The sequence below is a fragment of the Haliotis rufescens genome, unplaced genomic scaffold (genome assembly GCF_023055435.1).
Source record: "Haliotis rufescens isolate VD_foot unplaced genomic scaffold, xgHalRufe1.0.p SCAF_12, whole genome shotgun sequence".
Taxonomy (NCBI): Eukaryota; Metazoa; Mollusca; class Gastropoda; order Lepetellida; family Haliotidae; genus Haliotis; species Haliotis rufescens.
Window position 1 is genome coordinate 27340691 of NW_025963802.1, and position 27663 is coordinate 27368353.

The window sequence follows — 27663 nt, forward strand, 5'->3', positions numbered from 1 at the left end:
TGGTGTTCATGACTGCGGAGAAGACCTAGTACCCTGCTTGGTGTTCATGAATACGGGGTAGAACTAGTACCCTGCTTGGTGTTGATGAATACAGGGTAGACCTAGAACCCTGCTTGGTGTTCATGAATACGGGGTAGAACTAGTACCCTGCTTGGTGTTCATGAATACGGGGTAAATCTATTACCCTGCCTGGTGTTCGTGAATACGGGGTTGAATAGTTCCCTGCCTGGTGTTCGTGAATATGGGTATATTTAATAACATGTCTGTTGTTTGTGAATAAGGGTGACACTAATGTCCTTACACTGCCATACTGCCGGATAACACGGGTGATACAAATGTCTTCACACCGCCCCACTGCTGGATAACATGGATGAATCCACTGTCTTTACACCACCTTACTGCTGGATAACACGGGTGATACAAATGTCTTCACACCGCCCCACTGCTGGATAACATGGATGAATCCACTGTCTTTACACCACCTTACTGCTGGATAACACGGGTGATACAAATGTCTTCACACCGCCCTACTGCTGGATAACACGGATGAATTCCCCATCTTTACACCACCCTATTGCTGGATAACACGGATGAATCCCCTGTCTTCATACCGCCCTATTGCTGGATAACACGGATGAAGCTCCTTAACTATTGTGTGCGGGGCATTTTGTTTTAACGTGTTGTGCAGTTTGCGGAACTCATCACTACAATGACCGATATGGAGATATTTCCGGATGAAAATCTTTCTGTCGGCGTATTGTCGAAGGCGTCCAAGTCGAAGTGTTGTCAGATTCCCTTCTTCCCTTCTCCAGTAACGTTTACCGAGTGAACACGTTGCATGTACATGACGTCCAGGGGATGGTTCCTTCAATACATTCGGCCAGTATTCCCAACTATAGTAATCTGTAGGACAACGTTTGGATTCTGATAAAGATGCATGTTTTATATTCTACCAGATTTAGCAAGGTTATCTGCCACCTCATTTCCCTGTACCACACACCCTGAAGACGGCCAGGGTGGGGAGGCTGCTTCCACAAGGTAAACATTAAGATAGCCGTGTTGTTTTGCTCGAGATTGAACTGTGAACAAACATAACTGGATCTGGGCCTGGATTGATTTCAATACCGTGTGGGATCTACCTTGATGTGAAGTACACAGCTAGAGATGGTACACCGAGGCATCTACAGCGAATGGAAGACGGCCAAATCTTCCCCAAAAGGACCTATAATCAGCAAACTGGAAAGCATGGATGCTGACAGGTAGTTTATGGCAGACATGATTTATCTTGATATCAAACAGTACTGGACTTCCTTGGGTGCTATTTTCCGCACACCGACTACCTGAAATATGTCGTCCAATATGTACTTGGATTGATCTCTCTGAGAGAAACGAACAGATTAGCTTTCACACCAAGTTGCTGAACATAGCGTAAAAGGTAATCCTCGTCTCCAAGCCATGATATACGTCTTTTCAATGTCAAGGAATACACAACATCTTTTTCTAATTACTTTCACTTTAGTTTCTGCAGATTGCAGTCTCAAGATACCACGTCGTATGTTAATGAAGTGCCTGCGACCTGAGTTTGTGGGATCATATGTTGACTGGTGAGTCTTGTGACACTCGGGACCATCCCACACGCTGAGACTGATAAGATTTTACATGCGACTCTCTCAACTTCACCGTCCGTAAAATGTTTAAGATTCCTGTCAGTTATTCTCTGTGACAGTGACATTGCATCAGATTACCACACCTGCAAATGCTGAAACCAAAGGCGGGGACAGTGTTCACTGGTTGACTTGCACCATCTATTATTTGCTTTACAACGTCAACATTCTTAGATGAGTTATTTTCCGTGCAGATACATTTAACTATTTGTATTCAAGCAACACTGTTTACTATTCTGAGTGAAGTGTGCATAAGAATAAACAATATAAACCCCTATGTTAAGGTCGTGAATATCATGGTTTATGAGTCGGTAAAGTGAGTATATTCTCATCACCGCCCGCTAAATATAGGTGAGTGTTTCAAAAATTTCGATTTAAACATATTTTTAAAGCATTTTTGGTAACCTGACACTGATGATCAGTTGGGAATATACAACGGACATCAATTGCTTTCATTTAGTACAGTGGTGAAGTTTTGTTGGAGTGGCTAGGAAATCGAAATATAGAAAACAAATAGGTGAAATTCGGCATACCGACCCATTGAAATATAACATTTGATTAGAAACATGTTATTGGTTGAAACTGATTTGAGAATCTACATAACCATTATTGAAGAAAAAAAGTCGTGTATATAGTGTTACCGTGTTGGGCTGCAGGGGAGATTCATGAGAAAGAACAAAAAAAAGCAGTTATCGGGCCTTTCTGTTATAAGGCTGAGTCTGAAGATTGTTATACCTGCTGGCATCTGTGTAAAACAAGCGTTATCATGCCTCCATATGCACGTCAGAATGATGACATCTGATTGGTCCACGTGATATTGATAAACTACGCCGCCTTGGAGGGGGAATACATTTCTCAGTGGGCGAATATATCCCTTACACCCCGCAAGAAGCAAGTCAGGATGCACGTGGATTTCTGAGAACAAAATAAATCCCTTATACCCCGCTTCAAAGCAAAAAGCCGCACTATAAATTCGTTGTAGCAGGATCACTCGGGGTAATGGGGTAAAATGCATCCCTCGTTAGGCGAATGGTATAAAACCTGGCGCGGGACGCAAGAAACCCTTAATACCCAGAGTGATCCTGCAACAACTCATATTAGTCGACAGTGGTATAAGAGCCGATGCGGCTGACTGACACTATAAGTTGTAGCAGGATCACGGGGGTACATGATATAAAACCTATCGTGGGACGCATAAAACCTCATGTTCCCCGAGTAATCCTGCCACAACGAACTTATCTTATGGACATGTTCTAACATGACATTGTAAAATCATTCAAACAAACTCAAATTAGATGCAAAACAGCTGTTCGATTGAGCTGAGGTTAACTTGTGCTGTGTCACGTGACTTTCATTGACTCGGGAAAAGCGTGCGGCTTTTTGCATCGAAGCGGGGTATAAGGTATTTATTCTGCCTCTCAGAAATCCAAATGCAGCCTGACTTGCTCGTAGCCGTGAAGACTCTCAAACCAGTGTCAACCAATAACCTGTGTAGAGTCTCAAACCACGGTCAACCAATAACCCGTGTCCGCCGTGTAGACTCTCAAACCACGGTCAACCAATAACCCCTGTAGACTCTCAAACCACAGTCAACCAATAACCCGTGTAGACTCTCAAACCACGGTCAACCAATAACCCGTGTAGAGTATCAAACCACGGTCAACCAATAACCCCTGTAGACTCTCAAACCACGGTCAACCAATAACCCCTGTAGACTCTCAAACCACGGTCAACCAATAACCCGTGTAGACTCTCAAACCACTGTCAGCCAATAACCTGTGTCAGACGTGTAGACTCTCAAACCACTGTCAACCAATAACCTGTGTCAGACGTGTAGACTCTCAAAACATGGTCAACCAATAACCTGTGTCCGCAGTGTAGACTCTCAAACCACTGTCAACCAATAACCTGTGTCCCGTGTGTAGACTCTCAAACCACTGTCAACCAATAACCTGTGTCAGACGTGTAGACTCTCAAACCACTGTCAACCCATTACCCGTGTAGACTCTCAAACCACGGTCAACCAATAACCCGTGTCCGGCGTGTAGACTCTCAAACCACTGTCAACCAATAACCTGTGTCAGACGTGTAGACTCTCAAACCACGGTCAACCAATAACCTGTGTCCGCCGTGTAGACTCTCAAACCACTGTCAACCAATAACCTGTGTCAGCCGTGTAGACTCTCAAACCACTGTCAACCAATAACCTGTGTCAGACGTGTAGACTCTCAAACCACGGTCAACCAATAACCTGTGTCAGACGTGTAGACTCTCAAACCACGGTCAACCAATAACCTGTGTAGACTCTCAAACCGCGGTCAACCAATAACCCGTGCCCGGCGTGTAGACTCTCAAACCACAGTCAACCAATAACCTGTGTCAGACGTGTAGACTCTCAAACCACGGGCAACCAATAACCCGTGCCCGCCGTGTAGACTCTTAAACCACTGTCAACCAATAACCTGCGTCAGACGTGTAGACTCTCAAACCACGGGCAACCAATAACCTGTGTCAGATGTGTAGACTCTCAAACCACAGTCAACCAATAACCTGTGTCAGACGTGTAGACTCTCAAACCACGGTCAACCAATAACCCCTGTAGACTCTCAAACCACAGTCAACCAATAACCCGTGTAGACTCTCAAACCACGGTCAACCAATAACCCGTGTAGAGTATCAAACCACGGTCAACCAATAACCCCTGTAGACTCTCAAACCACGGTCAACCAATAACCCCTGTAGACTCTCAAACCACGGTCAACCAATAACCCGTGTAGACTCTCAAACCACTGTCAGCCAATAACCTGTGTCAGACGTGTAGACTCTCAAACCACTGTCAACCAATAACCTGTGTCAGACGTGTAGACTCTCAAAACATGGTCAACCAATAACCTGTGTCCGCAGTGTAGACTCTCAAACCACTGTCAACCAATAACCTGTGTCCGGTGTGTAGACTCTCAAACCACTGTCAACCAATAACCTGTGTCAGACGTGTAGACTCTCAAACCACTGTCAACCCATTACCCGTGTAGACTCTCAAACCACGGTCAACCAATAACCCGTGTCCGGCGTGTAGACTCTCAAACCACTGTCAACCAATAACCTGTGTCAGACGTGTAGACTCTCAAACCACGGTCAACCAATAACCTGTGTCCGCCGTGTAGACTCTCAAACCACTGTCAACCAATAACCTGTGTCAGCCGTGTAGACTCTCAAACCACTGTCAACCAATAACCTGTGTCAGACGTGTAGACTCTCAAACCACGGTCAACCAATAACCTGTGTCAGACGTGTAGACTCTCAAACCACGGTCAACCAATAACCTGTGTAGACTCTCAAACCGCGGTCAACCAATAACCCGTGCCCGGCGTGTAGACTCTCAAACCACAGTCAACCAATAACCTGTGTCAGACGTGTAGACTCTCAAACCACGGGCAACCAATAACCCATGCCCGCCGTGTAGACTCTTAAACCACTGTCAACCAATAACCTGCGTCAGACGTGTAGACTCTCAAACCACGGGCAACCAATAACCTGTGTCAGACGTGTAGACTCTCAAACCACTGTCAACCAATAACCTGTGTCAGATGTGTAGACTCTCAAACCACAGTCAACCAATAACCTGTGTCAGACGTGTAGACTCTCAAACCACGGTCAACCAATAACCTGTGTCAGACGTGTAGACTCTCAAACCATGGTCAACCAATAACCTGTGTCCGCAATGTAGACTCTCAAACCACTGTCAACCAATAACCTGTGTCAGCCCTGTAGACTCTCAAACCACGGTCAACCAATAACCTGTGTCAGCCGTGTAGACTCTTAAACCACGGTCAACCTGTGTCAGACGTGTAGACTCTCAAACCACTGTCAACCAATAACCTGTGTCAGACGTGTAGACTCTTAAACCACTGTCAACCAATAACCTGTGTCCGCCGTGTAGACTCTCAAACCACTGTCACCCAATAACCTGTGTCAGAAGTATAGACTCTCAAACCATGGTCAACCAATAACCTGTGTCCGCAGTGTAGACTCTCAAACCACTGTCAACCAATAACCCGTGTCAGCCGTGTAGACTCTCAAACCACGGTCAACCAATAACCTGTGTCAGCCGTGTAGACTCTTAAACCACGGTCAACCTGTGTCAGACGTGTAGACTCTCAAACCATGGTCAACCAATAACCTGTGTCCGCAGTGTAGACTCTCAAACCACTGTCAACCAATAACCTGTGTCAGCCGTGTAGACTCTTAAACCACGGTCAACCTGTGTCAGACGTGTAGACTCTCAAACCACTGTCAACCAATAACCTGTGTCAGACGTATAGACTCTCAAACCACTGTCAACCTGTGTCTGACATGTAGACTCTCAAACCACTGTCAACCAATAACCTGTGTCAGACATGTAGACTCTCAAACCACGGTCAACCCATTACCCGTGTAGACTCTCAAACCACGGTCAACCAATAACCCGTGTCCGGCGTGTAGACTCTCAAACCACTGTCAACCAATAACCTGTGTCAGACGTGTAGACTCTCAAACCACGGTCAACCAATAACCTGTGTCCGCCGTGTAGACTCTCAAACCACTGTCAACCAATAACCTGTGTCAGCCGTGTAGACTCTCAAACCACTGTCAACCAATAACCTGTGTCAGACGTGTAGACTCTCAAACCACGGTCAACCAATAACCTGTGTCAGACGTGTAGACTCTCAAACCACGGTCAACCAATAACCTGTGTAGACTCTCAAACCGCGGTCAACCAATAACCCGTGCCCGGCGTGTAGACTCTCAAACCACAGTCAACCAATAACCTGTGTCAGACGTGTAGACTCTCAAACCACGGGCAACCAATAACCCATGCCCGCCGTGTAGACTCTTAAACCACTGTCAACCAATAACCTGCGTCAGACGTGTAGACTCTCAAACCACGGGCAACCAATAACCTGTGTCAGACGTGTAGACTCTCAAACCACTGTCAACCAATAACCTGTGTCAGATGTGTAGACTCTCAAACCACAGTCAACCAATAACCTGTGTCAGACGTGTAGACTCTCAAACCACGGTCAACCAATAACCTGTGTCAGACGTGTAGACTCTCAAACCATGGTCAACCAATAACCTGTGTCCGCAATGTAGACTCTCAAACCACTGTCAACCAATAACCTGTGTCAGCCCTGTAGACTCTCAAACCACGGTCAACCAATAACCTGTGTCAGCCGTGTAGACTCTTAAACCACGGTCAACCTGTGTCAGACGTGTAGACTCTCAAACCACTGTCAACCAATAACCTGTGTCAGACGTGTAGACTCTTAAACCACTGTCAACCAATAACCTGTGTCCGCCGTGTAGACTCTCAAACCACTGTCACCCAATAACCTGTGTCAGAAGTATAGACTCTCAAACCATGGTCAACCAATAACCTGTGTCCGCAGTGTAGACTCTCAAACCACTGTCAACCAATAACCCGTGTCAGCCGTGTAGACTCTCAAACCACGGTCAACCAATAACCTGTGTCAGCCGTGTAGACTCTTAAACCACGGTCAACCTGTGTCAGACGTGTAGACTCTCAAACCATGGTCAACCAATAACCTGTGTCCGCAGTGTAGACTCTCAAACCACTGTCAACCAATAACCTGTGTCAGCCGTGTAGACTCTTAAACCACGGTCAACCTGTGTCAGACGTGTAGACTCTCAAACCACTGTCAACCAATAACCTGTGTCAGACGTATAGACTCTCAAACCACTGTCAACCTGTGTCTGACATGTAGACTCTCAAACCACTGTCAACCAATAACCTGTGTCAGACATGTAGACTCTCAAACCACGGTCAACCAATAACCTGTGTCAGACGTGTAGACTCTCATACCACTGTCAACCAATAACCTGTGACAGATGTGTAGACTCTCAAACCACTGTCAACCAATAACCTGTGTCAGACGTGTAGACTCTCAAACCACGGCCAACCAATAACCTGTGTCAGACGTGTAGACTCTCAAACCATGGTCAACCAGTAACTTGTGTCCGCAGTGTAGACTCTCAAACCACTGTCAACCAATAACCTGTGTCCGCCGTGTAGACTCTCAAACCACGGTCAACCAATAACCTGTGTCAGCCGTGTAGACTCTTAAACCACTGTCAACAAATAACCTGTGTCAGACATATAGACTCTCAAACCACTGTCAACCAATAACCTGTGTCAGACGTGTAGACTCTCAAACCACAGTCAACCAATAACCTGTGTCAGACGTGTAGACTCTCAAACCACGGTCAACCAATAACCCGTGTAGACTCTCAAACCACAGTCAACCAATAACCCGTGTCCGGCGTGTAGACTCTCAAACCACTGTCAACCAATAACCTGTGTCAGACGTGTAGACTCTCATACCACTGTCAACCAATAACCTGTGTCCGCAGTATAGAATCTCAAACCACTGTCAACCAATAACCTGTGTCATCCGTGTAGACTCTCAAACCACGGTCAACCAATAACCTGTGTCAGACGTGTAGACTCTCAAACCATGGTCAACCAATAACCTGTGTCAGACGTGTAGACTCTCAAACCATGGTCAACCAATAACCTGTGTCCACAATGTAGACTCTCAAACCACTGTCAACCAATAACCTGTGTCAGCCGTGTAGACTCTCAAACCACGGTCAACCAATAACCTGTGTCAGCCGTGTAGACTCTTAAACCACGGTCAACCTGTGTCAGAGGTGTAGACTCTCAAACCACTGTCAACCAATAACCTGTGTCAGACGTGTAGACTCTTAAACCACTGTCAACCAATAACCTGTGTCCGCCGTGTAGACTCTCAAACCACTGTCAACCAATAACCTGTGTCAGAAGTATAGACTCTCAAACCATGGTCAACCAATAACCTGTGTCCGCAGTGTAGACTCTCAAACCACTGTCAACCAATAACCCGTGTCAGCCGTGTAGACTCTCAAACCACGGTCAACCAATAACCTGTGTCAGCCGTGTAGACTCTTAAACCACGGTCAACCTGTGTCAGAGGTGTAGACTCTCAAACCATGGTCAACCAATAACCTGTGTCCGCAGTGTAGACTCTCAAACCACTGTCAACCAATAACCTGTGTCAGCCGTGTAGACTCTTAAACCACGGTCAACCTGTGTCAGACGTGTAGACTCTCAAACCACTGTCAACCAATAACCTGTGTCAGACGTATAGACTCTCAAACCACTGTCAACCTGTGTCTGACATGTAGACTCTCAAACCACTGTCAACCAATAACCTGTGTCAGACGTGTAGACTCTCAAACCACGGTCATCCAATAACCCGTGCCTGGCGTGTAGACTCTCAAACCACTGTCAACCAATAGCCTGTGACAGATGTGTAGACTCTCAAACCACTGTCAACCAATAACCTGTGTCAGACGTGTAGACTCTGAAACCACGGTCAACCAATAACCTGTGTCAGACGTGTAGACTCTCAAACCATGGTCAACCAGTAACTTGTGTCCGCAGTGTAGACTCTCAAACCACTGTCAACCAATAACCTGTGTCCGCCGTGTAGACTCTCAAACCACGGTCAACCAATAACCTGTGTCAGCAGTGTAGACTCTTAAACCACTGTCAACAAATAACCTGTGTCAGACATATAGACTCTCAAACCACTGTCAACCAATAACCTGTGTCAGACGTGTAGACTCTCAAACCACAGTCAACCAATAACCTGTGTCAGACGTGTAGACTCTCAAACCACGGTCAACCAATAACCCGTGTAGACTCTCAAACCACAGTCAACCAATAACCTGTGTCCGGCGTGTAGACTCTCAAACCACTGTCAACAAATAACCTGTGTCAGACGTGTAGACTCTCATACCACAGTCAACCAATAACCTGTGTCCGCAGTATAGAATCTCAAACCATGGTCAACCAATAACCTGTGTCATCCGTGTAGACTCTCAAACCACGGTCAACCAATAACCTGTGTCAGACGTGTAGACTCTCAAACCATGGTCAACCAATAACCTGTGTCAGACGTGTAGACTCTAAAACCACGATCAACCAATAACCCGTGTAGACTCTCAAACCACGCTCAACCAATAACCCGTGTCCGGCGTGTAGACTCTCAAACCACTGTCAACCAATAACCTGTGTCAGACGTGTAGACTCTCAAACCACGGTCAACCAATAACCTGTGTCAGCCGTGTAGACTCTTAAACCACGGTCAACCTGTGTCAGAGGTGTAGACTCTCAAACCACTGTCAACCAATAACCTGTGTCAGACGTGTAGACTCTTAAACCACTGTCAACCAATAACCTGTGTCCGCCGTGTAGACTCTCAAACCACTGTCAACCAATAACCTGTGTCAGAAGTATAGACTCTCAAACCATGGTCAACCAATAACCTGTGTCCGCAGTGTAGACTCTCAAACCACTGTCAACCAATAACCCGTGTCAGCCGTGTAGACTCTCAAACCACGGTCAACCAATAACCTGTGTCAGCCGTGTAGACTCTTAAACCACGGTCAACCTGTGTCAGAGGTGTAGACTCTCAAACCATGGTCAACCAATAACCTGTGTCCGCAGTGTAGACTCTCAAACCACTGTCAACCAATAACCTGTGTCAGCCGTGTAGACTCTTAAACCACGGTCAACCTGTGTCAGACGTGTAGACTCTCAAACCACTGTCAACCAATAACCTGTGTCAGACGTATAGACTCTCAAACCACTGTCAACCTGTGTCTGACATGTAGACTCTCAAACCACTGTCAACCAATAACCTGTGTCAGACGTGTAGACTCTCAAACCACGGTCATCCAATAACCCGTGCCTGGCGTGTAGACTCTCAAACCACTGTCAACCAATAGCCTGTGACAGATGTGTAGACTCTCAAACCACTGTCAACCAATAACCTGTGTCAGACGTGTAGACTCTGAAACCACGGTCAACCAATAACCTGTGTCAGACGTGTAGACTCTCAAACCATGGTCAACCAGTAACTTGTGTCCGCAGTGTAGACTCTCAAACCACTGTCAACCAATAACCTGTGTCCGCCGTGTAGACTCTCAAACCACGGTCAACCAATAACCTGTGTCAGCAGTGTAGACTCTTAAACCACTGTCAACAAATAACCTGTGTCAGACATATAGACTCTCAAACCACTGTCAACCAATAACCTGTGTCAGACGTGTAGACTCTCAAACCACAGTCAACCAATAACCTGTGTCAGACGTGTAGACTCTCAAACCACGGTCAACCAATAACCCGTGTAGACTCTCAAACCACAGTCAACCAATAACCTGTGTCCGGCGTGTAGACTCTCAAACCACTGTCAACAAATAACCTGTGTCAGACGTGTAGACTCTCATACCACAGTCAACCAATAACCTGTGTCCGCAGTATAGAATCTCAAACCATGGTCAACCAATAACCTGTGTCATCCGTGTAGACTCTCAAACCACGGTCAACCAATAACCTGTGTCAGACGTGTAGACTCTCAAACCATGGTCAACCAATAACCTGTGTCAGACGTGTAGACTCTAAAACCACGATCAACCAATAACCCGTGTAGACTCTCAAACCACGCTCAACCAATAACCCGTGTCCGGCGTGTAGACTCTCAAACCACTGTCAACCAATAACCTGTGTCAGACGTGTAGACTCTCAAACCACGGTCAACCAATAACCTGTGTCAGACGTGTAGACTCTCAAACCCCTGTCAACCAATAATCTGTGTCAGACGTGTAGACTCCCAAACCGGGGTCAACCAATAACCTGAGTCCGGCCTGTAGACGCTAAAACCACGGTCAACCAAGAACCTGTGTCCGGTGTGTAGACTCTCAAACCACGGTCAACCAATAACCCGTGTCAGACGTGTAGACTCTCAAACCACTGTCAACCAATAACCTGTGTCAGACGTATAGACTCTCAAACCACTGTCAACCTGTGTCTGACATGTAGACTCTCAAACCACTGTCAACCAATAACCTGTGTCAGACGTGTAGACTCTCAAACCATGGTCAACCAGTAACTTGTGTCCGCAGTGTAGACTCTCAAACCACTGTCAACCAATAACCTGTGTCCGCCGTGTAGACTCTCAAACCACGGTCAACCAATAACCTGTGTCAGCAGTGTAGACTCTTAAACCACTGTCAACAAATAACCTGTGTCAGACATATAGACTCTCAAACCACTGTCAACCAATAACCTGTGTCAGACGTGTAGACTCTCAAACCACAGTCAACCAATAACCTGTGTCAGACGTGTAGACTCTCAAACCACGGTCAACCAATAACCCGTGTAGACTCTCAAACCACAGTCAACCAATAACCTGTGTCCGGCGTGTAGACTCTCAAACCACTGTCAACAAATAACCTGTGTCAGACGTGTAGACTCTCATACCACAGTCAACCAATAACCTGTGTCCGCAGTATAGAATCTCAAACCACTGTCAACCAATAACCTGTGTCATCCGTGTAGACTCTCAAACCACGGTCAACCAATAACCTGTGTCAGACGTGTAGACTCTCAAACCATGGTCAACCAATAACCTGTGTCAGACGTGTAGACTCTAAAACCACGATCAACCAATAACCCGTGTAGACTCTCAAACCACGCTCAACCAATAACCCGTGTCCGGCGTGTAGACTCTCAAACCACTGTCAACCAATAACCTGTGTCAGACGTGTAGACTCTCAAACCACGGTCAACCAATAACCTGTGTCAGACGTGTAGACTCTCAAACCCCTGTCAACCAATAATCTGTGTCAGACGTGTAGACTCCCAAACCGGGGTCAACCAATAACCTGAGTCCGGCCTGTAGACGCTAAAACCACGGTCAACCAAGAACCTGTGTCCGGTGTGTAGACTCTCAAACCACGGTCAACCAATAACCCGTGTCAGACGTGTAGACTCTCAAACCACAGTCAACCAATAACCTGTGTCAGACGTGTAGACTCTCAAACCATGGTCAACCAATAACCTGTGTCCGCAGTGTAGACTCTCAAACCACTGTCAACCAATAATCTGTGTCAGACGTGTAGACTCTCAAACCACTGTCAACCAATAACCTGTGTCAGACGTGTAGACTCTCAAACCATGGTCAACCAATAACCTCTGTCCGCAGTGTAGACTCTCAAACCACTGTCAACCAATAACCTGTGTCAGACGTATAGACTCTCAAACCACGGTCAACCAATAACCTGTGTCAGACGTGTAGACTCTCAAACCATGGTCAACCAATAACCTCTGTCCGCAGTGTAGACTCTCAAACCACTGTCAACCAATAACCTGTGTCAGACGTGTAGACTCTCAAACCACTGTCAACCAATAACCTGTGTCAGACGTATAGACTCTCAAACCACGGTCAACCAATAACCTGTGTCAGACGTGTAGACTCTCAAACCACTGTCAACCTGTGTCAGACGTGTAGACTCTCAAACCACTGTCACCCAATAACCTGTGTCAGACGTATAGACTCTCAAACCACAGTCAACCAATAACCTGTGTCAGACGTGTAGACTCTCAAACCACGGTCAACCAATAACCTGTGTCAGACGTGTAGACTCTCAAACCACGGTCAACCAATAACCCGTGTAGACTCTCAAACCAAGGTCAACCAATAACCCATGTCCTGCGTGTAGACTCTCAAACCACGGTCAACCAATAACCTGTGTCAGACGTGTAGACTCTCAAACCACGGTCAACCAATAACCTGTGTCAGACGTGTAGACTCTCAAACCATGGTCAACCAATAACCTGTGTCCGGCGTGTAGACTCTCAAACCACTGTCAACCAATAACCTGTGTCAGCCGTGTAGTCTCTTAAACCACTGTCAACCAATAACCTGTGACAGACGTGTAGACTCTCAAACCACTGTTAACCAATAACCTGTGTCAGACGTGTAGACTCTCAAACCACGGTCAACCAATAACCTGTGTCCGGCGTGTAGACTCTCAAACCACGGTCAACCAATAACCTGTGTCAGGCGTGTAGACTCTCACACAACGGTACCACAGCGTTGTAGCGCCAGAAGAGACTTCGCACACCTTAAATGCTTCACGAACCTTTATAAAATACGTGTCCACCAACAAAATCTATATGAATACTCAGCCCAGGTCAAATTGCGATAATTTCGTGTATAATGAAAGTTAAAGATAAATCTTTAATTAGTCAACATGTAATGGACACTGACGCAACGTCTTGTTTCACATCCCCATGGTGATGCAGCGGCGGGATGGGTCAACTGTGTCAGCGCACAGGGTTGATAAACATAATGTGTTCCCTATAACCTCAACACTGGACACCAGGCTGTCAGTTGAACCTTCACAGTTGCAGTGGAATGGGGTATGATGATATCCAAAATCTACTGTAATTAAATGATGGACATATTAAAGTTGCAAGATCTGATTTTTGAATAGGCATTTTAAACCTCGTATTGACTTATTAGGATTCTTCGTGTAATGCATTGATATTAGGTACTCTCAGACACATTTAAACATAACGTAGCACAAAGGATTGCGAACCTGCCTATCTTACCTTAATAACATCAACCTTAAATGACGATGCAATCATTGCTGTGAACAGAGTGTCGCTGTATGGAGCTTAGGCAATGCGATTACGCATTAACTGAGACGTCATGACTTCTGACGTGCTCGTGCGTCTGAAGGTGGTGTGTGTGTGTGTGTGTGTGTGGCGTTATAGTTGTGTCTAAAAGGCTTTTTACACACGACTGTACACGAATTGTTCATTTATGAAAACATTTTAACACAAAATTCAATCTCATTAAAATCAGATCATAGTTCTAGCTTCCGATAGACAAAAATTGGAGGACATCTCATTACAGGTCACGCCAGAACGACCTTCTGCGAACTTTGACTTGAATGAAATGACTAGTAAGAAGTCGACACAATCCAATCAGAGAGCAACTTTCTCGAACTTTAATTTCAAACTGGCGACTTCAATTTTAGGCCACGCTTTGGATGATATCGATTCAAAATTTGTTAACTGAAACAAAAGAAAATCCTGTAATGTCGTATAGACGACCGAGAATTATGGCATTACTTCCATGGTGATGGAATGTTTATCCTATTGAAGCGAGAGGTAGACGATGATTTTGACGGAATCAGATGTACAGCCAGTAACTGTCGTTCGTAATACCCAGTGACCCGTGTTAACCTTTACGAGGTTAAGTAAGGATAAGAATTAAGGTAAGTGATAACGGCGTTAGAACCTACACCTACACCGAAACGTCGCTCTTAATTGTAACAAAGAAGTTGTTCATCCATAAATTCTTATCCTTACTTAGTACTCCAACTTCTAAATGCCTATCAAAGAGTGAGTGAGTGAGTGAATATGGTTTTACGCCGCTTTTAGCAATATTCCAGCAATATCACGGCGGGGGACACCAGATATGGGCTTCACACATTGTACCCATGTCGGTCATTCCGCCGATAAGGAATATTACTTACAGTAATGACAAAAATCGTAAAGTGCGCTTTTCAAGAAAATTGAATGTCATTTTTCTTTGGGCTTAACATCATCATTGAGTTTTGAATCGACTTAGCAGCCAGCGTACGTACATTACCAGCACGAACTGAAATAAAAGTACGAGCAGATGTGTATTTAAAGCGCAAGGTCTTACCCGGATTGTAACCATGACTTGCAATCAAAACTCAGTGCTGATGTTTATCACAAAAATGTCTTGGACATATCTTGAAAAGCGCACTTTTCAATTCGTGTCATGAACTGGATGTAATATTCCTTATCGGTGGAATTAATTGATCATCGGGATATTTCCTGACACTATTTAAAGTGGCGAGAGCATTAGTCCGGATCTACGAGGCATTTAAAGTGCTAACCCTCTGAGATACCATGCTGCACACTGACGCCAGGCAGGGTAACAACCAGTTCAATTTATGAACGAATTTTCGGTATGACGCGGCCAGGGGATCGAACCACCGAGCTTCCGCACTTCACTGCCCCGCGGAGGAGGTCTGCGGGCAGACGTTCTATCCACTACACCGCGGAGGCGGTCTGCGGACAGGCGTTCTATCCACTGCACCGCGGAGGCGGTCTGCGGGCAGGCGTTCTATCCACTCTACCACGGAGGCGGTCTGCGTGCAGACGTTCTATCCACTACACCGCGGAGGCGGTCTCCGGACAGGCGTTCTATCAACTCTACCACGGAGGAGGTCTGCGGGCAGGCGTTCTATCCACTCCACCACGGAGGCGGTCTGCGGACAGGCGTTCTATCCAGGACACCGCGGAGGCGGTCTGCGGGCAGGCGTTCTATTCACTCCACCACGGAGGCGGTTTGCGGGCAGACGTTCTATCTACTACACCGCGGAGGCGGTCTGCGGGCAGGCGTTTTATCCACTCCACCGCGGAGGCGCTCTGCCGGTGTCACGAAATATATTCGCCCCCAGAATAAAATCTCCCCCCGGCGAATTTATACCGGTACAGTTCCGCCCCTCTCGAAATAAACTCTCCCCCAACCCTACGAAATAAAATCTCCCCCCAGAATATTTCCTCCCCCGGTCGTTTTATAAATACTTGCCATGCAGTTGCCAATAGTTTTAATGTTAATTTTGTTTATGTGTTTTTTTATTCATTTTTTTTTTATCTCCTTTATTTTTTCTGAATTATACATTTAGTTACTTGTGTGGGGTGTGTGGTTGGGGGGTGGGGGGTGTCCCACCTTTCCTTTCGTTTTTCATAATAATATATTTTTAAGTTGTATATAACGTATGAATCCCTTCTCAGATTACTTTATCTCAGTTCTATATGACGTACTATTTTACTTTTCTGTGTCGTTCTTGTTTTCTCTTCAGTGTGAGGTTAAACTGTATCATTTTTACTATTTTGATATTTTGCAATATGTTGTGGTCATCAGTTATGCAAATCAGTTTCGGTGTGTCTTTTTAACAAGATGTTCTTCATTAATATTCACCGCCAGCCCCATTGTAACAATTACATGTACACTTTGCTTTGACGATGCCGGTTGATGTTGTTCAATACAGGTGTTTTTGAATCTATTCTACATGCTAATCATTTCGGGAAGATGATACACATTATCTATATTTTGGGTTACTTTTTTTTTTTTTAAATATACATGTAAACGTACGCAGTCTTAGTAGATTTTAAAGTAGATTTAATCAGTGCTGAATTAGATAGTTATGATGTTGTATGTTTAACAGAAACCTGGTTGCACCATGATATTCTAGGCCCTGGTATTACACTGATACCATTTTCAAATGGTAGCCTCTATTAAGCAATATATTTTAGATCTTTAATCAGAGTATAACGGCGTGGATATGTTGATAGTTTTTACGTAGTTAGTGTTAAAACCGAATGTTTGCGAGGATTAATAAGATCTCTGAAATCAGTTACATCAGTAGTTCCGGTGTCACGAAATATATTCGCCCCCAGAATACCCCACCCCCACACCCACCCACCCTCCCGGCGAATTTATACCGGTACAGTTCAGCCCCTCTCGAAATAAACTCTCCCCCACCCTACGAAATAAAATCTCGTAGGGATTTTTATAAATACTTGTGTTTGGCTTGTGTTGGGTCCGACAGTTTATATCTAACATTTTGGAATTGAAGACAGTGATAAAGTCTTATATCAATATGTGGACTCATAAATATTGGTTTTATGTTTTAACGGAGATATGATATTTTCTTATAAAATATCGCGTAATAGAGTAATTTGCATGCTTTACCATTCATTGTACCGTTCTAAACCATGTGAATGTTGTAATATCAGTTAATCGGGTTGGAAAACAGCCCAATCCTCGCTCTATAAAGGACTATGTCAATCATTTTGCAAGTTGAAATGACCCCTGATACTTTATGAATACTTTATGACAGTTTATGGAGTAAAAGTCAATGCTGATTAGTCAAACCGCTATGTTGGGCTTACCATGCGGTTCAAGATAATCGAGCACTGTTCGACTTGTTTTTAGCCGAGCGGTCCTAACAGCGCCAATGGAAATACTACACCATAAATGAACTGTTTCGATTTGCCAATGGAAATACTACACCATAAATGAACTGTTTCGATTTGCCAATGGAAATACTACACCATAAATGAACTGTTTCGATTTGCCAAAGGAAATACTACACCATAAATGAACTGTTTCGATTTGCCGTATGGAAATACTACACCATAAATGAACTGTTTCGATTTGCCAATGGAAATACTACACCATAAATGAATTGTTTCGATTTGCCAATGGAAATACTACACCATAAATGAACTGTTTCGATTTGCCAAAGGAAATACTACACCATAAATGAACTGTTTCGATTTGCCAATGGAAATACTACACCATAAATGAACTGTTTCGATTTGCGCGGTTTCACCAACCGTTCAAGATAACTAATACTCTCTGTCAATGCGTTCAACGTGTAAATGCATTTCATACCTGATATACTGACATGGTCCCAGCTGGCAAACATGACTTCTAAGAGCTTACTGTTTCGGCATAACTTCATCTATTCATCGGAGGCAACAGATTTTTGCAAACAATTGCGTCATCACTGATTTTCAGTGATCCATTAATATATTTGTACCGCTATTGTCAACGTTCACGCCAAAAGGAATTTTTTCGTTGGAAAATCGAACTTGGTTATTCTCTAGCATTGATGTTTCACATTTCTATGGTTGTTTACGTTATGAGTATTGGTTGATAACAACATCTGGTGTCACATGACACAAAATAATATGTGTATGCCTGAAGTAGATAATATTTTATTCAGGAAATAATAGCTAGAATTGGTTACCCGAACAGACTAAATGGTTATATTTCCCTTTAATATAACAGTGTTTCAACACAAAAAAATGTTAAACAAACACACGTTTGTGTTTACCGTTATACTTGCCCATGTAGCCGTCGTATACATGTAAATATATAAATGTTGTGTACAGTCATGGGTGGAATTGAATACAATATTGAAATAAGGAACAATATACAATCTAAAGTGTTGAATATCTTCTTTGGTTGACTACAAACTACAGTTTTTACACGTGCACATACCTTAGCTACATCATAAATAATATATATTTCATATTTTTTTGTTATCTATAAATACCCACATCTAAGATCAACCAACATCCCAGAAATACAATTGCACGTAGTTAAAATTATAAATCTACTCAATAGAAAACAAATGGATCCCAGAACGATGCTTGATTTCAGGACCAGAACTTAGGCAATCTAGACTTGTCAAATCATTCTTTACTTGGAGTCCGTTTCAAATATATTCTCTAGGATCTGGGGACAGATAGAGTAACTAGTGACTAGAGATAGTCAATGAAAACATTTCTTTAAAATATATATTTTTTTATTCGGAAGAACCTTTCTCCTTCTGCTGTTATGGAATCAACTAAACTAGACTTGGTAAGTATGATCTAGACTTACCTAGGAATTTAGTAAAACAGAATACCTAAAAAATATAAATTCCACAGTCATGGCGCAGGACCAGGCCTAGGAGACAGACTACCGCGTGAGTATTGCATTGAGAACTGACGGAATCCCGCTAGGGTCAGCCTGGGCCAAGTGTAATCGGATATGTTGCTAGGTCTCGAGTTTGAACTGTTGGCATAATAGAACAAGCTTGGGCCAATGGTGCAATAAAAGGGGTTAGTTTTCTTCCGGGATTGTTAATGTAGAGATTAAAGCATTATCAACGCACAATTTGTCTGTTTTAAAAAGAAAATGTGCTATTGTGATTTCATATTCATAATAATGCTATGCTGTACCAGTACATGGATATTACTTGCTTGTACTCGAGGTACATTGATAACGTATGCTTGTAAAGGCTGGCATGGGACTCGGTGTAGCCGGTGTTGGTTTACTATCAACTATAATCGCCACGCCTATCGTACTTGACATGGAAATAGCCGCTGGAGTCTCTGGACTGGCAGGAATAGCGATAAAATTTACTTCTCGTAAGTTGCCAAAGAAAGCATTAAAACATGATAATATTATTATACTCGCCGAATGAGTGAGTGGGTTGGGTTTAACGCCGCTTTTAACAGTATTCCGGTTACATCACGGCGTGTCAGCTTAATGTGGGAGGAAAGCCCGAAGTGGTGCAGGTCTCAGACGTTTAGCACTTCGGTGAAACCCACGAGCACGGGTATGGTGCTGACAAACCTAGAAACATAATCGGGGCGAAGCGGGATTCGCACCCACAATCATAGGTTTCTGGCGTGCCCAAGGGACGCAACTCTGACGCACAGCGAATCGCGGCGCCTTAGACGACTGGGCCACCCGTGCCCCCGATACTCGCCGAAGCAAAGTTGAACAGCATTGAGGATCATATTTCAACAGCACTGGCTGATTGTAAGATATCCGAGGAGGATTTTCGTTCAATGTTGTCAAAACTCACCAAATACAACACAATAAAGCAGGAGATTCGATCTTAATATCGTAAGATCAGTGGTATTAGCGAAGACGAGAAAAAAAGTACATAGAACAGGGGACACAAGCGCGTCAATTATTCCGTGCCAAAACCAAAGAACTGGTTTGAGATTAAAAATAGATTGTTTCCTATCATTGGATCGCACCGCATAACAAATCATACATTCATTTAAACGAATGCTTACATAAATATATAATAATGGAGAATTACAAACCAACAAAGGAAGAACTCGAAAAAGCTATCGAAGCATTTATGCTCAGGGACAAAATTATCAAATGGAGAGAATTACCACAAGGTATATATTATATCAATGATGCCAGACCAACCAAATACGGTCATCAATTGTTTCTTTCCAATTACCAAGAAGAGTATATAGCCTGGTCTCCTAGTAAAATGAACGAAGAACTTAGTAAAAATGTTGAATATCACTTTGTTAAAAAATTATGGTATGCGTATGAGTAAAAATAATAGAGAATATTTTCATTACAATTTAGTTTAGTCTCATCATCGTTTTTGTGCTAAAAATTCCCTCTATGGTATCATTGATTGACTCAAGGTAGTGGTGAGCTAGAGTCAATTTAACTTAATCTCATGACGATCGTTGAATCGCATCAGCGTTTACACATAAAAATTCCCCCCTGTAGTAGCAGTATAGGTATATAAATCTGGCTCAAGTGGGGTTGCTACTTTCTGTGACGTTCCTTGTAAGAGCTGAACATTTAATATTGGAAAAAGGCTCTGGGTAGATGAAATGGAAATTTGCAATAACATATTGTGTGATGCATAAATTGGGAGCTTATTGCAATTGCAAATATCGTCTTTCTTTTTTGACAATAAATAACAACAAATTCAATCAAACGAGTCACAACACGACTGTATGTGCTCATATTTCAACGCCATCATCACTGTCCGTGTGATGATTAACCGATCATTATTGACTTATCACCACTGACTATTGGGCAAACTTTTTGTTCCAAAGGGAAATAACTCTCCTTTTGAAATGATATAAGCGACGGTCCAAACTGTCACTTCCGGTCTGGTTCCCGGATCAATGCGCGCTGCGACAACTACACTCTCCAACCCAGAGTTCCATGCGGCCGGTGTCATTTATACCGGTACAGTTCCGCCCCTCTCGAAATAAATTCTCCCCCCACCCTACGAAATAAAATCTCCCCCCAGAATATTTCCTCCCCCGGTCGTTTTATAAATACTTGCCATGCAGTTCAATAGTTGCCAAACACTTCTGATAGAGACGATGTTGAGAATGTGGAGTGAAAGGGGCTTCACTTTGAGCACTGTGTTTTCTTTACTACTGCAATATGAGACTATAAAGTGGTATATAGGTGGATATAATATTAGTCGTTAGATATTAAGAATGTTTAGTAACTTAAGAAGTTCTAGGACAGTTATTAACACATGTCGTGTCAGCCCTATTACATTCGCAAAACATCCTGTGTTGGTTTAACATGAATTAGTAAATGTTAATTAGGGATGCCCATAACGTTAATTAATGAAAGACGAGTAGTCAAAACACTGTCATTTCCTGCCCAGGACATCACACCCCTACACGCTAAGGTCGGTGAGAAACATTCTCATAGAACAACACACACACAGTCAAGACTGTAGATTCCCGTCGTCTAGCTACAAATCCCTGTGATGTATTAAAGGTTGAACGATTTAGAAACAACAGACCCCGAAACATTCTGTCAAAACCTAACTAACTTCATAATCAACGCAGCCAAATCCGCAATCCCCTTCAAATCATCCAACCCAGGAAAACCCACTGTCCCTTGGTGGAATGAGGAAATAGAGCTAACTAGACTAAAACGCAAATCAGCTTTCAACAGAGCTAAACGAGACCCCTCTCATCTCAAAACAGCTCATGAGCTAAACCACCAAGTCCAAAACCTAGTTAAAACTGCTAAAACCAAAAACTGGAAAAAATTCTGCGAGGAGCTAAACCACCACACCGACGCTAGGAAGGTGTGGCGCAAAATTCACGCCATCCGAGGCATCAAACGGCACAAAAAAAGCCCCAATATAAACAACTCAACTAACCCCAACCAAAAGGCCAACAACCTAGCCAAACACTTCTCTAAAGTTAGTAGCAACAGTAACTTCAGTAAGAAATTCCAAGATAAACTAAATAAAGAAATAAAATTCTCCAAAGAAATCAGACAAGACAACCTAGAAATAAATCAACCTTATACCATAGAAGAACTAAATCACGTACTAAACAATAGAAAAAAAGGAACAGCCCCTGGCCTAGACCTCACCTCTTACCAAATAATCAAACACTTACCTACCAAACTACTCCAAACTTTACTTAAACTATACAACCTAGTTTACCTAAACGGACAGGTCCCATCCTCATGGAAGGAAGCTCTAGTAATCCCAATACCTAAACCAAATAAACCAGCAGATCAGGTAAACTCCTATAGGCCCATATCCCTAACCTCAAATCTCTGCAAAATAATGGAACTTATGACTAAAAATAGGCTACAGCACTACCTAGACCAAAACAACATCATAAACCCCGACCAAAGCGGCTTCACTCCTGGCCGATCAACTCTCGATAACCTTGCCCGACTAGAACAGGATATAAAAACAGGACAGCTAAACAAGCAATACACCATAGGCATATTCCTCGACTTCTCTAAAGCTTTCGATATGGTATGGCACCACGGGCTAATACAAAAACTAAAAAAAATAGGACTAAAAGGCCAAATAATAAACTTCATCCAAGATTTCCTAAACAATCGCAAAATTACCGTGGGTATAGACCATACGCTATCGGACCAGTGTCCCCTAGAAAATGGCACTCCCCAGGGCAGCATTCTCAGCCCAACCCTCTTCAATATAATGATAAATGATCTATTCGAGGGCTTATCCCCTAAACTAAACACTTCAAAATTCGCGGATGATGGAGCCCTATGGATCCGCACTAAAAGCATTAAGATGGCAGAAAACTTAATCCAAAAATCTCTAAATAAAATACAACAATGGGCAGACAAATGGGGCTTCTCCCTTAACTCAGATAAAACAACAGGAGTAGTATTCAAACATAAAAACATGAAACCTGCCTACCCAATCCTCCAGCTAAACAACCAAACAATCAAATTCCAAAAACAAACCAAATTCTTAGGACTTATTTTCGATCAACACCTCACCTGGGAGGCTCACGTCCAAAACCTAAAAACTAGATGCAGCAAAGACCTTAACACATTAAGATGTCTCACCGGCTCTAACTGGGGAGCCTCCAAAGATACCCTCCTCTCACTATATACAACACTAATTAGATCAAAACTAGACTACGGCTGCGCCATATACAATACCCTAAACCACTCTCTATCTAAAAAACTTGACTCAATCCAATACCAAGCCCTTAAACTAATTACACGCACCCAACATGGCACCTCCTACACCTCACTTCAGGCCCTTACAGGAGAAATGCCACTAAATCTACGCAGGGAACATCTAAGCCTTAATTTCTGGGCCGCTTCCCAAACAAACCCTCTCATCCAAAACCTAATTAACCAAAACATTAGCCCAAGAAACCAAGCTCTAGCTCGCAAACACCCCTTACTCACCCCAATATCCCAAAGAATAACTAACTACCTCAATGAACACCAAACTCAAAATCTTAAACAAAACTGCAAAAAATCAAATATCTTCACCCCTAAACTCAAAATACCCCAAATAGATACAACGCTAACTAACCAAATAAATAAACAAACCGACCCAAACATAGCTAAAACAACCACACTTTCATACATACACGAAAATTGGCCAAATTGGTGTCACATATACACTGACGTATCTTCAGACCCGATCTCCAAACACACAGGTTTCGGAGTCCATACCACACAACCAGTTATATCCACACAATCTTACCGACTCCCAAACAACCAATCTATATTCACGGCCGAACTTATGGGCATGGCCTCAGCCCTGCATAACCAACAATCAAAAAAACACAAAAAAATCCTAATTCTCACTGACTCGCTTAGTGGACTACAAGCCCTCCAAAACAAAAATACCAAAAAACGACCTAAATTAATAAACCAAATACTTAAAAGCTCCAACGACCTAACAAAAGCAGGCAAACAAATAACCTTCTTGTGGATCCCCGCCCACGTAGGAATTTACGGCAACGAAAGCGCCGATAAAGCAGCTAAATTATCTCTCAAAATACCAGAAATAAGCCTAAACCTACCCATCTCAAAATCAGAAATTAAAAGTGTAAACAAACAAAAAATAACCAAAAAATGGCATAATCAATATCAAAACTCAAATAGCCAAATCAAAAAAGTGCTCAGAAAACCACTAGCCAAACCTAAAATCCTTCACCCCTCTAAAAAAATTGACAGATTAATTACAAAACTCCAAACAGGACACACGAACCTAAATAACCACCTAAAACAACTTAAAAGACACACCACAGGCAACTGCCCCCACTGCAAACAACCCGAAACCACAGAACACGCACTCATCCACTGCACCCACTACCAAACACACAGAACCACACTACAAACCAACCTCAATCTAAATAAGGTTCCTACTCTAGATGAAATACTAAACCCTCAAAATAAACTAGAAAACTTCAAGGCCCTAGGCGTATTCCTAATCAAAACAGGCCTAATTAAGCGCATCTAAAAACTAATTAATCTACCAACCCAAAATCCAATAAACATACAAATACCCACCTCACCCAGCTCCCTTAGTTCCCTCCTCCATCCACCTCGGCATTTATTCCAAATTTTAAAATTTCAAAAATCGATATAAGCAACCCCTAAAAGCCCCCTCTTGTGTTGCACACACCACTTTCACCCTTCTCGGAATACACTAAATGGTCTGGCCAGGCCCGTGTGCGAAATACGCTGCAGTCGGAAAGCGCACGTTAAATCTTCTATATCAGTCAGTCAGTAAAGGTTGAAGAATTTTGAACTGAACTGTCCGAAAGTTTATATCTAAAATGTTGGAATTGGATACAGTGATAAAGTCTTATATCAATATGTAGACTCATAAATATTGGTTTTATGTTTCAACGGAGATATGATATTTTCTTATGAAATATCGCGTAATAGTGTAATTTGCATGCTTTATTCATTGTACCATTCTAAACCATGTGAATGTTGTAATATCAGTCAATCGGATGGGAAAACAGCCCAATCCTCGCTCTATAAAGGACCATGTCAATCATTTTGTAAGTTGAAATGACCCCTGATACTTTATGAATACTTTATAACAGTTTATTCATAAACTTAATGCTTCGTACTATAGGCCTGTGGCCTCTTCAGTGCTGAATAAAGATTGAAAATACATCAGTCAATCAAAGATGAAGGTAACTTTATACATCAGAGTTCTTTAGAATTAGATCATGTTTTGTTCTTAGACTAACATTACAACCATCGATTGTGTTCACATGTAGACTCAAACTGGTATATTAACAAAATGTATACAGACAACAACAACTGTATTAGAAACAACAAGTTCTGTAGAGACTCATGTCTCCCATCCTTTGTTTGGTATGATTATGTCTTATAATTATTTTAGGATGGAAGGTACAGTTACCAAATAAAATATTCTGAAATATCAATTCATTATGACCATATTTCATAATCTATTTTTTAAAGTAACCCTCCTTATATTAAAGATAACTATTTAAAGAATATAGTACTTAAAGACATTGCAACAAACCGAATAATCAGGGGGGAGACTTTATACTGAGGGGGGCGCGAAATATATCCGCCCGGGGGAGATTTTATTTCAGAACAGATTCGCCGGGGGAGAATCTGTACCGGTATAAAATCTCCGGGGGGAGAATTTGTACGGGGGAGAGTTTATACCGGGACACCGGCAGACGCCCATCCATTTCACCGCAGAAGCGGTATGAGGGCAGACGTTATATCCACTACACCAAGGAGGCGCTTTTGGATGTAAAGAATTGAATCAGGTGCATCAGAACATGGCTACTCCAATGTCATCGCTTTGTGATCCATCACAGATCACAGACAAGTAGTAAACTGCAGCAGGTGCGCCCTCTGAATTCCTCTCTGTTTTTGGAGTAAATCAACATTAACTAATCCTTATTATTAATCCATATAATGTCCTGAAACTAAAGATAGACAGAAACGTAACAAGAAACGTAAATATCCCCAACCCTCCACATGATTTCTGATATAGACAGTATATGTTATGTTGCTAGTGACAACCACATACCAGCAAGAGCGTATGAGGTTCAAGTTAGCAACTAAAATGGCAACAACTTGCGTCATCGGTTCAGCGTACGGAGTGATCAGGCCAGGATAACCTCTCCCTGGACTTGTTGTCAACACCGAGCACGCACCTGCCCATAAGTCCCCCTAATTGACATTCCAGCACAAGTTCTCACGCAGAATGATAGGTTTAGTAGCTACTATGGCCCCCTGATAACCTACTACACATTGTGTTTGTCCTCACATTGACTTCATGTCAATTTACGGCATTGTTGTGTTCAGCCAGCGTGAATATCCATCTGACATACATCTATGCCGTTAGTATTGTCAGCACACATGCGCCTTATGTTGCTCATGAACCGTTACTCAGGCTAATGTGGATGTTGAGGTCAAGATAAAGTCATTGCTTGAACACTTCACAGTACCTGGTTCTACCATACACCACCATAGATCCTGCCTCCATTGTGTGTGTGTGTGTGTGTGTGTGTGTGTTAAATTACAATGGTTAGGACTCCTGCAGACTGATCAGCTATGGAATGCATTATTGAAGAAAAACTAAATAAGATCAATCACGAAGACGCCTTCCAGGAATTTTGTCATAGTATAAAAAGAAACATTTATCATCCACTTCATCACATTTTTTTATATTATAAACGTGATAGTTATGACGAGTTTCTAATGTATTGAATCTTATATACATAATGCATTATATCCGGCAGACATAGCCTGGGACCACGACAGCCGTGTATATAGTGTTACCGGGTTGGGCCGCAGGGGAGATTGATGAGACCACGGACTTGTATACAAGTCCGTGATGAGACAAATGATTGATATCAGAAGAGAAAAATAGCGAAAGCCCTTACAGTTTTAAAATGTCTACTTAAATCTCAAATAGAAATGTGAGACACACAAGGGACATACCAACACCATACTTCCTTTTCTGGCCAGACAGCACTGCGCACCGCGACGCCATACTCTACGTTCTTGGGACGTCCCGTGGACTGGGTGGCAAGTCCCCTGTGTATGTGTCTGGGCATATTCTACTAGAGTACTTCATCACACCCTACCACAGGTAATCAAGAGAAGATACAGTTACCACATTACGACGGGGACAAGACAACGTGACGCGCTGAGCTGTGAAATCCACCCCCAGTGGGCAGGATAACACTGCTTGAGTTACAACACATGGGAAACGTGAAGCTCCTGTCTACACGCAACATTGCACCTGCTTGAAGGTGCGTCCATAGATCAGACAAGATATGATCACACATTCTTAAGGCTATACACCAACATAATAAGAATGCATTGGCATTCCATTTGCTGCCTCAATTCAAATACAGATCAAGTCTTGTGAATAAATTCACCATCATCTGTAGATGGTTACG

At 43.1% G+C, this 27663-nt stretch overlaps 1 protein-coding gene across 1 annotated transcript in view; it reads right to left on the bottom strand.

The window, feature by feature from the left end:
* Window positions 1–27663, bottom strand: part of LOC124116143 — a 39380-nt gene that overhangs the window by 9541 nt on the left and 2176 nt on the right. The window lies entirely within an intron of this gene.